This window comes from Panthera tigris, chromosome D1 (assembly GCF_018350195.1).
Source record: "Panthera tigris isolate Pti1 chromosome D1, P.tigris_Pti1_mat1.1, whole genome shotgun sequence".
NCBI classification, from domain to species: Eukaryota; Metazoa; Chordata; class Mammalia; order Carnivora; family Felidae; genus Panthera; species Panthera tigris.
The window spans coordinates 22,388,017-22,403,603 of record NC_056669.1 but is presented as its reverse complement, the minus strand read 5'-3'; the positions used below and the strand labels follow the sequence as shown (position 1 = coordinate 22,403,603).

Sequence of the window (15,587 nt, the reverse complement as noted above, 5' to 3'; positions counted from 1 at the left end):
TTTAGAAACATTAGCTTTTTTTTAATCGAGAGGGGCTATACAAAAGTATGCAACTCAATTAATTATCACACACACACATGCACATCATTTAAGATTCATCTATTGCCACCAAAGTAAAGGTAGATAAAGAGTTGCTAGATAACATATGGAGGCATGGAGTGTCCAGTTAAACTTGACATTCATTGCAAACAATGAATAAATTTTTAGCACAAGTGTATTCCATGCAACATTTGTGACATTTATTTAAAAAAATATTCATTATTTATCTGAAATTCAAATGCAGCCCGGTGTCCCATATTTTTGGTAAATCTGGAAATCCTAGAAGGGGATATTAAAGAACATCCATTGGGTATAAATCATTCTTATGACTGAGTAGCAACTGGAGCTTGGTTAGAGGAAATCCCTGAATAAAATGAAATTTGGAGTTAATTGGTAGATTTAAACGACTTTGCTCTCTCCCTAGGGTTTTGTATAAATAAGCTTGTGTCATCTTGTTTTCTCGCAACACCTCCACACAATACTTGGGGGTCTACAAATGGAGACACAAAGGCAAAGATGTCAAAAGACACTCCAAGGTCCCTCAGTGAGCTTGGGGTCTATTTAAACAAAATGTCGTGACTGGTTTCAGAAAGAAAACAGAGAGTTTATTGATAAGGTTTAAGAGAAGGAAAAGATCTTATTTGAAGCCCTTCATACTGTGGATGAGGAAACTGAGGCTCAGAAAACCCAAGTAATTCTCCCTAAGTCACAGAGCCGGTTAATGGTTGAGTTGATGCTGAAATCCAAAACTGCTGAGTCCTGGCTTTATGGAGCTCTTTCCAGTTTGCCAACACCACACATCCTTACCCTTCTCCTCCTTTCCCTTTAGTTTTCTTCTTTCTCTCTTTTTTTTTAAGCTTATTTATTTATTTTGAGAGAGAGGGAGAGAAAGCGCATGTACAAGTGGGGTAGGGGCAGAGGGAGAGGCAGAGAGAGAGAGAGAGAGAGAGAGAGAGAGAGAATCCCAAGCAGGCTTCACACTGCCAGCATAGAGCCCCATGCAGGGCTTGAGCTCACGAACTGTGAGATCATGACCTGAGCCTAATTCAGATGCTTCACCTGCTGAGCCACCCAAGTGCCCCTAGTTTTCTTCTCTTGCAATATGGTATAGATAATCAGATCAGCCATAATCATACAGCTATATGGCACACTAAACTCAGAATTTTTCCCAGATCTTTCAAGTATAGAGAGCTGGATTATTCAAATCCTTTTAAAAATGTTTATTTTTAAGGGGGGGAGCAGAGAGAGAGGGAGACAGAAGATCCAAGGTGGGCTCTGTGCTAACAGCAGAGATCCCCGATGTGGAACTAGAACTCACTAACCATGAGGTCATGACCTGAGTGGAAGTCAGATGCTTAGCCAACTGAGCCTCCCAGATGCCCCAAGAGAGCTGGATTATTCAGTGTGGGTCAAATATTTTTCTGTTCTAAACGAGGTTTACAAAAAGATTTAAGAATCGTCATTATCAGATCATGGGGTAATCTTTTCCTTTGATTTATACATTTTCCATTTCGTTCATGTCCATTGGACCCAATGAACAAATTCTGGAAAGAATCTGGATTTGTTTGGAATATGCAAACCTACAAAATCAGCAGATTCCGAATGATTATAGATTGCCAAGTGTCTCAAAGCTTCTGTATTTATATTCGTTCTATATCTAATTGCTCTGTGTGTTTCTAAGTCAGTATTTGCCTCATGGACTTCTTTTCACGTGTTCCAGGGATTTGGTCAATATCCAACACCGGATTTTTCCTCTCATAGCTCTCCCAAACCCAGTTACAATGCCAAGCCACGTCAAGAACTTTGCAGGCTATCATTTGGTCTGTTTATCTGGGGGGGAGCCATCTTGCTCCTCACCAACCACACCTCTTCTTTGGGGCTTGATGTTCAATGTTGGGAAGCTCTCACCTTGTAGGATGTGACAACTGGAAGAGAATGCTTTGTTGAAATCCTTGCGACAATGACTTTGTGAAGACTTTGGAGGTTCTTTGCTCATTTCTACAGGGTGGAAAATGCCGTCATGACTCAGAGTCCTGTCTTAAGGAGGACAGCTGCGGCCCCGGGGCATTTGCAGATCATGTGGGGTTCTGGAGGGTTGCTGGTGAAGTGACTTTTCTATGGCCAGACTAGTGCAGTGAAATGACAGTGTTAATCGTCATTTTCGTTTCCTCAAGTTCATTTCTGAATCATCACATTTCTGAAAACCAGGGCATCCTGGGGTGGCATAAAATAGAGAGTAGCTGACATTGAGGGAAGGGGCAGTCAGTCCTCTGGGGTTTATATAAATGATGTGTCTACTTGGCCTGGTGGTCTCATGAAGAACCAAGAATTAATCTAAAAGTGAGCTCATGGAAGTGAACTACCTCATGAGTGGCCTCCCCTCCATGACACTGCAGTTGAGGCTCTATTTCCTATTGAGAGTAAGAGACAACAATAAGCCTATTCTGTCCCTGTTCACCCAGGCACATGCTGATCCGCGCTGATAAATCACTTGGTAGCTACAGAGAGGGGAAGATTAATGACCTTTCTTTTTTGACCAGTGTAGATCTAAAGCTTCCCCCACACTGGGGGCCTCATTTTCCATTTCCTATTAAAATCTGTGGCTCTCCTTTCCTGAAATAGCCAAATATTTTCTGTATAGAAAAAAAAAATCTCATCATATTTACACTCAAGGGAATTTCCAAGATCTCAAGGGATCTGAATTCCTTATTTGCCAACTAGTTCATGTATTTTGTCATTTTTCATCAGGTAACAGAGGTGACTATTCTGGAATTTGTCATGATTCTTGGGGTTGATTTATTGTCAATTTTTATAGTACTGCTTATTCTTTTTGAAAATAATGTGATCTTGTTCTGGGTGCTTGTGCTTTGTGGTAGAGAGTAATTACCTACTGACGAGATGGCTATGAATAGATTTTGAATCTTGGGGAATATTCCACTTCCCCTGAGGAAACAAATCAGGGAGTTTAATCAACCCTGGAGATTGAGGACGGAGATGAATATGGGCTGGAATTGAATGTTGGTGTTTGAGAGCCACCAGTGATGGAAAAACCAAGCAGCCTTAAAATGTTCGTAGCTATGAGCTCATCTCTATTTTGCTAGGCTGTGACTGACGTAGGTTTTCAATAAAGATTCAGCAGCTCATTTCCAGAATGCCATGGAAAACTGGCTTCTTCAAGAAAGATCATTCTAAGGGAAATCAAATAGGACTAGAGCACAATACAAACCATGCTAACACTGAATTTCAAACAATAACAAGCCATTTCTAGCCTTGAAAGCCATTAAAAAAAAATGCTAAGGAAGCACAGCCTTGCAAGGTCAGGTTTCTCATCACTAGAGGTGTCTAACTAACATCACCTAGGAGGGATATTGGCTTCTGAATCAGGTGGGAGGTTAGACTAGATGACCTTCAAATGCAGTATATATTCTAAGATTCTTTAGCTATATCAGGGAAATTAGGGACTAAAAGAAGTTCAGTTCAGGAACTAAAGTAATGGTATTAGTGTGATTCCAGGAGTATGATGTACCCTGTATTTCCAGTAACCCACACTTTGAACCTTTGACCCAGCGCCAGTGTTTCTTACTTAAATGGCACATGTTTTCCTTTTCATATACCCAAGCTTTGGCTCTCCTAGTTTTCTCCGTAGGAAACGCAGCCCCAGCCTGGCAGAACATCCACTAACCCCTTAAAGACCTATGTCTAAGGTAGTGGTTCTCAGCTAAGGTGAGTTTGTGATTTTTCCCCTCCAGAGGTCATTTGATGAAGTCCAGAAACAGTTTTGGTTGTAACAACTGGGGGGATGCTACTGGCATCTAGTGGCCAGGGATGCTGCTAAACATCCTGCACCCCACAGAACAGCCTCCAACAGCAGTCACCTAGGACATCAACAGTGCTGAGCTTGAGGAAACCTGTTCTTAGGTGAGCTTTTAGGCAAAAACCCCTGCATAGCAGCCGTAAAGCTTTTTTTTAAAACCCTTTATATCTTGGGGCATCTGGGTAGTTCAGTCGGTTAATGTCTGACTCTTGATTTTGGCTCAGGTCATGATCTTGCAGTTCATGAGTTTGAGCCCTGAGTCAGCCTCTGCGCTGACAGTGCAGAGCCTGCTTGAGATTCTCTCCCCCCTCTCTCTTCCCCTTCCCCCACGGAATAAATAAAAAAACTTAAAAAAAAAAAGAAGGAAAAAAGTAAAATCAATAGATGTTTTAAAAAAACACTTTATATCTTCTTTAAAGCACTTACCATTTTGTCCACTGGGAATGTCATTTCTTGGGAAACTTTCTTAAGCTCTAATCTCTTAGTATGTATAAAAATAAAATTGGGGGGCACCTGGGTGGCTCAGTCTGACTTTGGCTCAGTAATGATCTCACAGCTCATGAATTCAAGCCCCATGTGGGGCTCTGTGCTGACACCTCAGAGCCTGGAGCCTGCTTTGGACACTGTCTCCCTCCCTTTCTGCCCCTGCCCTGCTTGCGCGCTTTCTCTCTCCCTCTAAAATATAAATAAACATTAAAAAAATTTAAAAAAAAAGAAAAGAAAATTGGACCTACTCTGATTTGAGATGTAGGGTAGGGGGTGGGAAAGCTCTACCTGTTAGCCCTAAGAGGAGTTTTGAAACGTTCAACTGCAATAACATATAAAGAGCACTTACTATATGCCAGGTCCTGAGCCAAAGCTTTCCATGGCTTGCACACAGGAGGAGGCATTAGCCTATGTTGAATGTTGAATTGTCTTATATAATTCAGAAAAATATATAAGGGTTCTGTGTTAGTTTCTTGAGACGGCCTTAACAATGACACCAAGTCATTAGATTTCAGGCCCACCCTAATCCAGTGTGATCGCGTCGTAATTACATCTAAAAAAAAAAGAACCCTATTTCCAAGTAAGGCCACATTCTAAAGTTTGGGGTTGTGATGGTCTGAGTGCTCGTGTCCTCTTAAAATTCATAGATTGGAAACCTAATGCCCAGCGTGATGGTATCAGGAGGTGGGGTCTTTGGGAAACCCCACAAATGAAGTGAAGCCCTCATGAATGGAATCAGTGCCTTTATAAAAGTGGTCCAAGGGAGATCCCTATCCCCTTGTACTTTGTGAGAAACTGGCCATTTGTAACCTGGAAGAGAACCTTCACCGGAACCCTACCACGCTGGCACCATGACCTTGGACTTCCAGCCTCCATAACCACTAAAAATAAACTCCTGTCATTTATAAGCCACCCGGTCTGTGGTACGTGGTTATAGCAACACGAGTGGCCTAACACATGGCGGACATGACTTTTGGGAGGACACTTTCCAACCCCCTACAGTCTGCCCTCTGGCCCTCTTGTGTGAAATGCATTCATTCCATCCCAACATCTTCAAGTCATTTTTTTATTTAAGTTTATTTATTTATTTTGAGAGAGAGAGAAAGAGAGCACACAAGAGCTGGAGGGACAGAGGGAGAGGGAGAGAGAATCCCAAGCGGGCTCCATGCTGTCAGCGAAAACCCAGAGTCGGATGCTTAACTGACTGAGCCACCCACGTGCCCCCCAACATCCCCAGGTCTTAACACATTCCCACATTAAATCTCATCAAAATGACATCAACTCCAAAAGTTCCAAGTGTTATCATCTAAATCAGGTATGGGTGAGATTGTGGGTATGATACACCCTGAGGCACAATTCCCCTCCCTTTGTGGACCTGTGGAGCTGGTCAGCTTCTACAATACAAGGGTAGGGGTGCCTGGGTGGCCCAGTAGTTAAATGGTTAAGTGTCCACAGTTCGAGAGTTTGAGCCCCACATTGGGCTCTCTGCTGCCAGTGCATGGCCCACTAGGATCCTCGGTCTCCCTCTCTCTGCTCCTTCCCCTCCTGTGGGTAGGACAGACATAGTCTATACATTTCTAGCCTAAAAGGGAGAAAATGGAAGAAGAAAAAAGACCACTGGTCTAAAGCAAGCTCGAAATCCTGCAGGGCAAATTCTACAAGGTTTCAAGGCCTGAGAATAATCCTCTGTGGCTCAGAGCTCCATCCTCCAGGCTCAGGGCCGTCCTTCCTGTTTCTCGGAGGATACCAGGTGCTTGCAGCCGAGTGCCTCTATCAGCCTGTTTCCTGGCTGTGGATTTCAGAAATCGAACAGTCTCCCTTCATTTCATCCATCTTTGATGCTTTCGGCCCCTGTTGGCAGTGCTCCGCTGGGATACACTTCTCAGAAACCTTAGAAGTGCAGGGGGTCCAGTCTATCCTTCCTCACTGCACTTTACTGTAAGCACCAAGGGACACCAGGCCACCTCTTCCGCCCTTTAAAAATCTTCTTAGCTAAATACCTAAGTTCAATCCTTGCCATCTGACAGCGGAATACAGTTCAGCCAAGTTCTCTGCCACTTTATAACCAGATCATCATTTGTCTAGTTTCTAACAGCACGTTCCTCATTTCCATCTGAGACCTTGCCAGAAGCACTTCAACGTCCATATTTCTAGCATCTTTCTGTTCGTGATAATATATGTGTTCTCGGCGGTGATAGCTTTCTCTACAGCTCTTCCCATATTTTTTCCCCCAGAGCTTTCTCCAGAATCACCTTTGACCCATATTTTTTAATTAAAAATTTTTTTAATGTTTATTTATTTTTTTGGAGACAGAGAGACAGAGCGTGAGTGGGGAGGGGCAGAGAGAGAGGCAGACACAGAATCTGAAGCAGGCTCCAAGCTCTGAGATGTCAGCACAGAGCCTGATATGGGGCTCGAACTCATGGACTGCAAGATCATGACCTGAGCTGAAGTCGGCTGCTTAACCAACTGAGCCACCCAGGCACCCCATTTAAAAATTTTTTTTAAATGTTTATTTATTTTTGAGAGAGAGACAAAGCATGAGTGGGGAAGGGGCAGAGAGAGAGGGAGACAGAGAATATGAAGCAGACTCCAGGCTCTGAGCTGTCAGCACAGAGCCTAATGTGAGGCTCAGACCCACAAACCTCGAGATCATGACCTGAGCTGAAGTCAGACACCTGACTGAGCCACCCAGGGGCCCCACCTTTGACCCATATTTCTTCTTTTTTTTTTTTTTTTAGTTTTTAAAGGTTTATTTATTTTTGAGAGAAAGAGACAGAGAATGAGTGGGAGAGGGGCAGAGAAAGAGGGAGACACAGAATTGGAAGCAGGTTCCAGGCTCTGAGCTGTCAGCACAGAGCCCAACGTGGGGCTTGAACTCACAAACCGCGAGATCATGACCTAAGCCAAAGTCAGACGCTCAACCGACCAAGCCACCCAGGCGCGCCGCCCCCCCCCCCCTTTTTTTTTAAGTTGACCCATATTTTGTTGGGCTTTCTTTTTTTTTTTTTTTTTTTTTTTTCAACTTTTTTTTTTTTTTTTTTTTTTTTTTTTTGGGACAGAGAGAGACAGAGCATGAACGGGGGAGGGGCAGAGAGAGAGGGAGACACAGAATCGGAAACAGGCTCCAGGCTCCGAGCCATCAGCCCAGAGCCTGACGCGGGGCTCGAACTCACGGACCGCGAGATCGTGACCTGGCTGAAGTCGGACGCTTAACCGACTGCGCCACCCAGGCGCCCCAAGTTGACCCATATTTTGACCAACAGTCTCTTCAGGGCAGTCCAGGCTTTTTCTGTCATGAGCCTCAGAATTCTCCCAGCCTCTATCCATTACCGAATTCCAAAGCCACTTCCACATTTTAGAGTATTTGTTATGGCAGCAACCCCCACTTCCTACTACTAAAACCTGTATTCGTTTCCTAGGATTGCCATGACAAATTGCCACTAACTGGGTGGCTTAGAACAAGAGCAATTTATAGTGTCTTAGTCCTGGAGGCTGGAAGTCCAAAATCACGCTGTCAGCAGGGCCGTGCTCCCTCTCAAGGCTCTGGGGAAGAACCCTTCCTTGCCGCTTTCTAGCTTCGGTGGTTCCTGGCAGTCCTTTGTGCCCTCTGGCCTATACTGCATTGCTCTAAGCTCTGCCTCCATCATCACACGGTCCCTCTCATAGTCCTCCCCTGTGTCTCTATGGGTCCTCTCCCCTTCTTAAGACATCATCAGTCATGGGATTCAGGGCCACCTTAATCCACTATGACCTCATCCTAACTAATTTCATCTGCAAAGACCCTGTTTCCAAAAAAGATCACATTCTGAGGTTCTGGGTGGGTATAAATTTGGCGGGGGGAGGACACACTATTCAACCCACTACAGGTTCCAAGTAGAAAAGTTTGGAAATCACCGTACGAAACTCTGAACCTCTTGAAGGCACGCCTTCATTTTTACCTACCCAACTTCTCGTACAGGTCATGGAATGCAATTAAAAAATATGTATTGCCTGGAACGTGCATACCTATGTTCATAGCGGCATTATTCATATAGCCCAAAGTTGGAAATAACTCAAGTGTCCACCAACAGACAAATGGGCAAGCAGAATGTGGTATAACCACACAATGGAATATCATCCCATCTTAAGCATACATGAAGTGAAATCGCCCAGACACAAAAGGACAAATACTGTATGATTCGACCTATATGAGACACTTAGAATAGTTAAATTCATAGAGACAGAAAGTAGAGTGGTGGTTACAGGATGTGCAGGGAAGAAGGAATGGAGATTTATTGTTTAATTAATATAGAGTCTCAGTTTGGGATGGAAAAGTTGTGCAGGTAGATAGCAGTGATGATTGCAATAATAATGTGAAGGTACTTAATGCCACTGGATTGTGCATTTAACAGTGGTTAAAGGGGTGTCTGGGTGGCTCAGCTGGTTGAGTGTGGAACTCTGCATTTTAGCTCAGGTCATGATCTCACGGGTTTGTGAGATGGAGCCCCATGTTGGGCTCTGTGCGGACAGTGTGGAGCCTCCTTGGCATTCTCTCTCCCTCTCCCTCTCTGCTCCTCCCCTTCTTGCACTCTCTCTCTCAAAATAAATAAACTTAAAAAAATTAAAATGGCTAAATCACACAGCGCTTGGATGGCTCAGTCGGTTAGACATCCAACTTTGGCTCAGGTCGTGATCTCACAGTTTGTGGTTCAAATCCCGCGTCGGGCTCTGTGCTGACAGTTCAGAGCATGCAGCCTGCTTCTAATTCTGTATCTCCCTCTCTTTGCCCCTCCCCTGCTCACGCTCTGTCTCAAAAATAAACAAAACGTTAAAAAAAGTGTCTTTTTAAAATGGTTAAATCAGTAAAGTTTAAGTTATGTATATATTTTACCAAAATTAAATGAAAGAAATATTTACTGGAAGAATTACTTCACTCATGTTCAAGACATTCTCATCCCAGATGCCTAAAATACCAGTCGTCAACTTCTAGTTCCTTCAAATCCTCACAAAAATAAAAAAAAAACAACAGAATTCACTTATTGAATACTTATTATATGCCAGGCACTATGCTAAACATTCTGCATGCATTATTTTATTTAATCTCCACAACAACCCTTAGTATTTATTGGAATCCCCATTTTACAGATGCGAAAACAGGTTCAGAGAGGCTAAGTAACTTGTGCAAGGTCACCAGCTAATAAATGGAACACTGGGGTTTGAACTGAATTTTCTGGAGAGCCCATGCTCTTTAGCACTTTGCTGTGTTTCCTCAAAAACCTCTCTCAAACCCGTGAGTCCCATGCTTTGAAGATCAGGACAGAAGGTGGCCTCTAGTACAGTGTCCCCAAGCTTCTCCTAGAGAAGATAATAGCCAAGACTTACATAGTGCCTTCTACTGTGTCTGAAAGTACTTTACATATATCAACTCCTTTAATTCTACAACAGGCCCCCGAGGTGGGTGCTATAATTTATCCTCATTTTACAGAACAAGAAATGAGGCACAAGGAGGTTAACTTGCCCAAGTCACAGAACTGGGTATCTTCCCAAGAAAGTCAACTCAGGGAACTTTCAACCACCTCCTTTTCTTCCCCTCTATCAGGAAGAAAATCTCTGGTTAATGCCACCTGAGGGGCAAAGTGACCAAGTCTTCCTCTCACTCACAGGAACCTCATTCCTTTGCTCCACCTCCGTGTCATGATTGAAATGTCTGTGGAATGAATGCATAGATGAGCCAAAAGGGGCTCCCTGCCGCTTTCAGCTGAAGCCCTCTGCATCACCCAGAGATGCTCCGCCATCACACTTCCGCCAGCTTGTCTGACTTATCTCTAACTTGATGGAAGTACTTAGGTTCTCCAAGCAGACATGCTCTTCTGGTGCCTTCCATTGATATTTGAAGTTCTTGTGCTTTTAGTTATCTGCTGTCATGAATCATTAGACTTTGTATTGACAGCATCTATAAGCACAGACTTATGCATAGCAGACAAGATAAATGAATGAATACATTTTCATAAGACCCCAGGGTCCTTCCTTATATCCCCTGGTGAATTGTCCTCTATTACCTCAAGTCCTTCTGTGCCAGAAACCTCACTCAGCTTTGTCAGCCTGGATCCAGCTCTCATCCTGCATCCTTGGGTGGTAAAGGCATTCATCACTTTTGGCTTGAGGTCTGAACCGGGTTTGGGTTGGCAGGCATCCCTCAGCTTGCCCACCTGGGTCCCAGTATAGTGGAATGAGGAGCCCAAAAAGTCCAGGGGAATCTTTAGTGTGTTTGCCTGCCCATCCGCTCAGCCACCTGCCTTATGTTTTTATGGAGAATCTACAGTGTCAGGCACCCTCGAGTATCCGTATTGGGAGTTACTGCACGCACACGTCTTGGAGCCTCTGAATATTCATGAGAGAAGCAGAAAGTCCAATGTTAGAGAGGGGAGAAATAGTAATTCATAAATATTAATAAAGGCAGGCCACATGCTGCAAGGAAGGCCCTGAATGCTAACGAGTAGATGACGTCGGGCCGGGCGCGTGCCAGCGGGCGGGTGCCCGAGCGCGGGCGCGCCCCCGAGGGCCCGGGCACGAGCGCGGGGAGGAGGCGGAGGGGGCGGGGTGGAGGAGGGGAGCGGAGCCGGGCGCCGGCCGAGCTGCGGGGGGAGCGCTCGCTGGCTCGCCGCTGCCGCTGCCGCTGCCGCCGCCGCCGCCGCCGCCGCCGCCGCCGCCGCGCTGTGCTCCGGCCGCTCCCCGCGGCCCGTGGATGGGGGTGTCCCGCTGAGCCCCGCGAACCGCCTCCCTCCGCCAGGACCCGCACAGGTGCCGTCGCGGGGGGCGACCTTAGCCCATACCGACCCACTGCCGTGGGTGGGGGTTGGACGGGGGTGGTGAAGGAGGCCCCGCGACTCGGGTTTCTCCGTCGGCGGGTCGGGGGGCGCCGCAGCCCCGCGCCCCCAGCCCGTCCCATCCTGGAATCGGAACGAAGGAGCCCCGAGGCCGTCGCCCTCCTGCCCAGCCCTTCATGGGAGTGCAGCGCCCGGGCCGGGAGCTGTGGGATGATGGGCACTTCAAGCATCATCAGATCAGAGCCTTGGCCCCCCAGCCAGGCCTGGCGTGTGTGTGCAAGTGTTGTGTGTGTGTGTGTGTGTGTGTGTGTGTGTGTGTGTGTGAGAGAGAGAGAGAGAGAGAGAGAGACAGAGAGAGAGACAGAGAGAGAGACAGAGAGAGAGACAGAGAGAGAGACACGGGAGGCGGCGCGAACTAGGGGGCTGGGGGAACCGGGGAACGCTGCCCGGTGGTGTGGGCCAGTGGACCTGTACCTCCTCCCGAGACCGTTATCTTGCCCGGACACCCTTAAACGCCCCAGAATCCTCTGTGCCCCTATGAGCCTGACCCCGCACCCGCCCGTGCCCCTCCCTGGGGTGCCGAGCCTTTCCCCAGGACCATGCATTCCTGCAGTGTCAGAACCGCTGGCAGCTGCCGCAGACGCTGCGGGAGCAATTGTTTTACTACGGAACAGGTCGGAGAAAGGACGAGGGTGGTGGTGGTGGGGGCGCTGCCCTCCGGTGGGCCCAGGACCCCTTGGGGTTCAGGGGTGCAAGGCTTGACAGAGCCCTGGGGCGGGCGTGTGATCCCAGCCCTCCCTTCTTTCTGCCTATCCCTTCCCTTTTCACTGCTCGACACCCCCGGATCTCCCTGCCACTCCCGTGTCCCGCTCTTGTTTGGCCAAAGGGCCGGGAAGTATGTGTGCGGCCTGCGCGGGATGAGCCCAGTTTTCCCCGTAGCGCCAGCCATTGTGCTGCTTGGAGAAGCCTTTCTTTACCCCAACAGACCCGGGGGGTGGAGAGGAGGGGGATGTGAGATGAGGGTGAGTGGAGCAGCAGGAGGAGGGGGACGGGGTGGGGGGTGGGGAAGCGGAACCGCAAAGGGGTTGCTGACTTCTGTGCAACAAAATACTCTCTTTCTGTGGCAGTGGGAAGCTGGCACAATCCTGTATACTGACTGCTTTTGCTGAGTAGCAGTGGGAAACTGCCGTGGATCAGTAGAGGGCAGATTTTAGGGATGAGGTGTGGTGAGGAGATAGAAATCAACTGCTCTATGGGGCAGGTAATAGGAAGAAGGGGGAGATGGAATGGGGCCTCGGTGCAGGTGCAGAGGCCCAGTAGGGGGAGGCATGGTGAATTCTCTACTGCTCCCCCTCCACTCTGCTCAGCTCAGCAAAGCAGGGAGTGAAAATTTGTACTGCAGCCCCAAGCTGCAGCTAGTGCATCGTTATGCTGCAAAGGAGAGGCTTATGTGTTTCCTACAGGGTCTCTGTTAAGCTCAGAGCCTTTTTTTTCTCTTCCAAATTACACCATCTATTGGGAGCCAAAATAAATGCAATAGATTATAGGACATAATCAAACTATAGTCTTGCACTCTGTTCTAGGATAAGAGAAAAAGACAAGGTGACCTTTCGGTGGTTCCCTTTTTCTGCCACTCTTCATGTGTTTTTAAAAAATTGATTTTGGAAGTATAGAGGAAGAGGATAAGCAATCAATTGTATTACCCCTCGCTTTTAAGGGGGGAGGCCTCTAGGATGGGCTGTGAATGAAGACATGGGCGGGCGAGCCAGGATGCAAGGGTAGGACATTTCAGTGGGGGGTGCAAAGGCACCCCACCAAGAGAGAAGAGCAAAAGAAAGTGAGCTAAAGGAAGGAGACAAAGGGCACAGGTTCAAGAAAGGCTGCCAGCCCCAACCCAGAGACCCCTCCTTGAGCCAGGCTCTCACGGCCTCTGCCATAGTCTGGAGTCTTTGTACAAATACCCGGCTCAGTCTGGGTATTGAGTGATATCCAATTCCCAGTGCAGGCTTTCAGTTTTGGTTTCATCTCCAGGTGGTCATTCATGCAGAGCTTCTTGGCTCTTGGGAAGTGAGTTGATGAAAAGAAAGCTGGCTATATTATGGATTGTTCAAATGGCCACGTTTCTGAACTCTAGAGCTGTGATATCCCGTTCTTTTATCATCATCTGGGTGAATCCATTTTCTAGAGGCTGCCTGGGCTGAGCGTAGGTGCTTTGAGCATAACCTTCCTGTTGCCAACACCCAAAACTCAATCTTTGTCTTAGATGCTGATTGGATTGCCCTTGGATTTGTTGCCGGTTAATAATATAGTTTGTGCCATTTCGAATTAGTACCCCATTGGTATCACCCATTCATTCTGGCTCCCCCTTCTCTCCTAGAGAAGAGTACAAGTCTAAAGGAAGTGTAAATATCTCTAACATCATGTCTTTCTGAAATGGGGCCAGTGATCCAAGAAGCTTTCACCAAATAAATTGAAAATAGCAGGGGTGCCTTAGTAAAAAAAAGGTGATAAATTTTATTCAGCAGTAGTTCTCCCATTTGATCAGCATGTAAAGCATTGCACATAGACTATCATGGCAGGGGGATTTTGTTTTGTTTTGTTTTGTTTTACTTGAAACACCCTCCCCCTACATTTGCTGTGAAACTAAGTTATCCTCATTTTCCTAAAATCACTGACATTTATCAAACACCACATATGCAATACATTGTGTTTAGCACTGCCAATGATTATTTTCATTACTCTGCAAAATAGCCTTCAGCTTAAATACTGTTTTAATACCTCAAATACCTCATTTTATGGATGAGGAAACCATGACACAAAGAGGCTGATAATTTGCCCAAAGTCTCATCGCTAGGAAGTGATAGGACCAGGATGGGAACCTGGAATCCAGGCTCTTAACCATGACAGAGTCCTGCTCTGGTCAACCCAAATTCCCCATCTGTAAAACCTTCCTTGCTCCCTACTGCACTCTGTGATCTTTTCTCAACTCCCTTTGGCACTCAGGGATGCTTAATCTTTTTTGTGCTATTGGCCCCTTTTGACAATGTAGAGAAATCTATGAGATTCTCCTCCAAATATGTTTTTAAGTGCATAAAATATAGTTATATTCAAAGAGCCCTTTAGGGGTCTGTAGACCCTAGGTGAAGAACGCCTGAGTGGCAATTAGTTGTGTATTGCTTTATAGCTGTGCTGTCCACTCTGGTAGCCCCAAGCGACATGTGGCTAGTCCAAGTGGAAATGTACTGTGAATACACACTGGAGTTCAAAGAAGTAGTATGAAAAGAGAATGTAAAATGTTTCATTAATATTTTAAAATATAGATTACATATTGGAATGCAATCTTTTGGACATATTGGATTTAATAGAATACATTATTAAAATATATTATTACAATTAAGATTATCAATTACACTAATAAGTTATTAAAATTAACTTCCAGAGCTATTAGCTCCACACCAACACCTTCACTGTAACAAATGAGAAAATTGGAACCCATGATGCTTGTCACTCAGCCACACATTGGCAGGTAGGTCTGTTGGCTCTTGAGCATATGTTATTTCCAAGATGTCATAAGGTCCCAACATGTTGCCTTTGCACACTGTAAATACTCGGGATATATTTTGATGTGATGCAACGGTAATTGGCTTCCTCCCAGTACAATCCTGGTAAGAGCTGTCTGAGTCCCCACCTAGCATGGCCTTTGCCTCACTTACTTAGAGTTTAAGTTTTATAGACAGAGATGGAGAATGGCACTTTCAGGGCAAAACCCGTTATTTTTGCTGTCTGTTCAGTTCTCCTCGGTAGTGGTTCCAATTTAAGCATCTAACTGGATCAGAAATTACACAGACAGGAGAGAAAAGTTTGGTTGCCTTTCCGCATTACAGGGAAGAAAGTGGCATATGTAGAGAAGGGCATGACGGACAGTAATGCTGTGCTGCCTAAAATTGAAAATGAAAAATGTATGTGGGGGACAGATGATCATTTTTCAATGAACACACATTGATTGATTGCCTAGCCGCAGAGCAGTGTGTACAGTAATGATGCAGGATGTCCAGAGGATGTCTGTGCCCTCGAGGAATTTAAATTAAAATTGGGGAAGGGCTTGGATACACACACAGTTGGATAAATCACAGTGGAAGGCAGTGTCTGAAGAGGGCCTGGAGCTCAGGAAATGAAAGTAGGCCTGAGTGTGCAGCTTTCCAGGATGTGGTGTCCAAGATGGTCATGGAGGCTGACCTTGGAGCACATGGGCAGTTGGGTCTATCTCTTTCAGGATAACCAGTCATTTAATCCATTCCTTTAGCCCCAGACATAAGCTCTGTACCTTGGAAAAGCTCAGGTGCTTGTTTTTGAGGGTAGTCATATCTAGGTCCATGCATCCCTATCCCAAACCCTTGGGGCCAGCCATTTTAGAAAGCAGTAATAGAGTGTGAATTCTG

At 45.9% G+C, this 15,587-nt stretch overlaps 1 protein-coding gene across 2 annotated transcripts in view; it reads left to right on the top strand.

Annotated features, from left to right (window-relative positions):
• Positions 1 to 10,986: 10,986 nt before the first annotated feature.
• FEZ1 (fasciculation and elongation protein zeta 1) overlaps positions 10,987 to 15,587 on the top strand; it is a 43,741-nt gene continuing 39,140 nt past the window's right edge. For both annotated transcript variants that reach the window (XM_042959053.1, XM_042959054.1), the window contains exon 1: positions 10,987 to 11,122. The gene's annotated coding sequence lies outside the window, so the exon portion shown is untranslated. The remainder of the gene's footprint in view (positions 11,123 to 15,587) is intronic.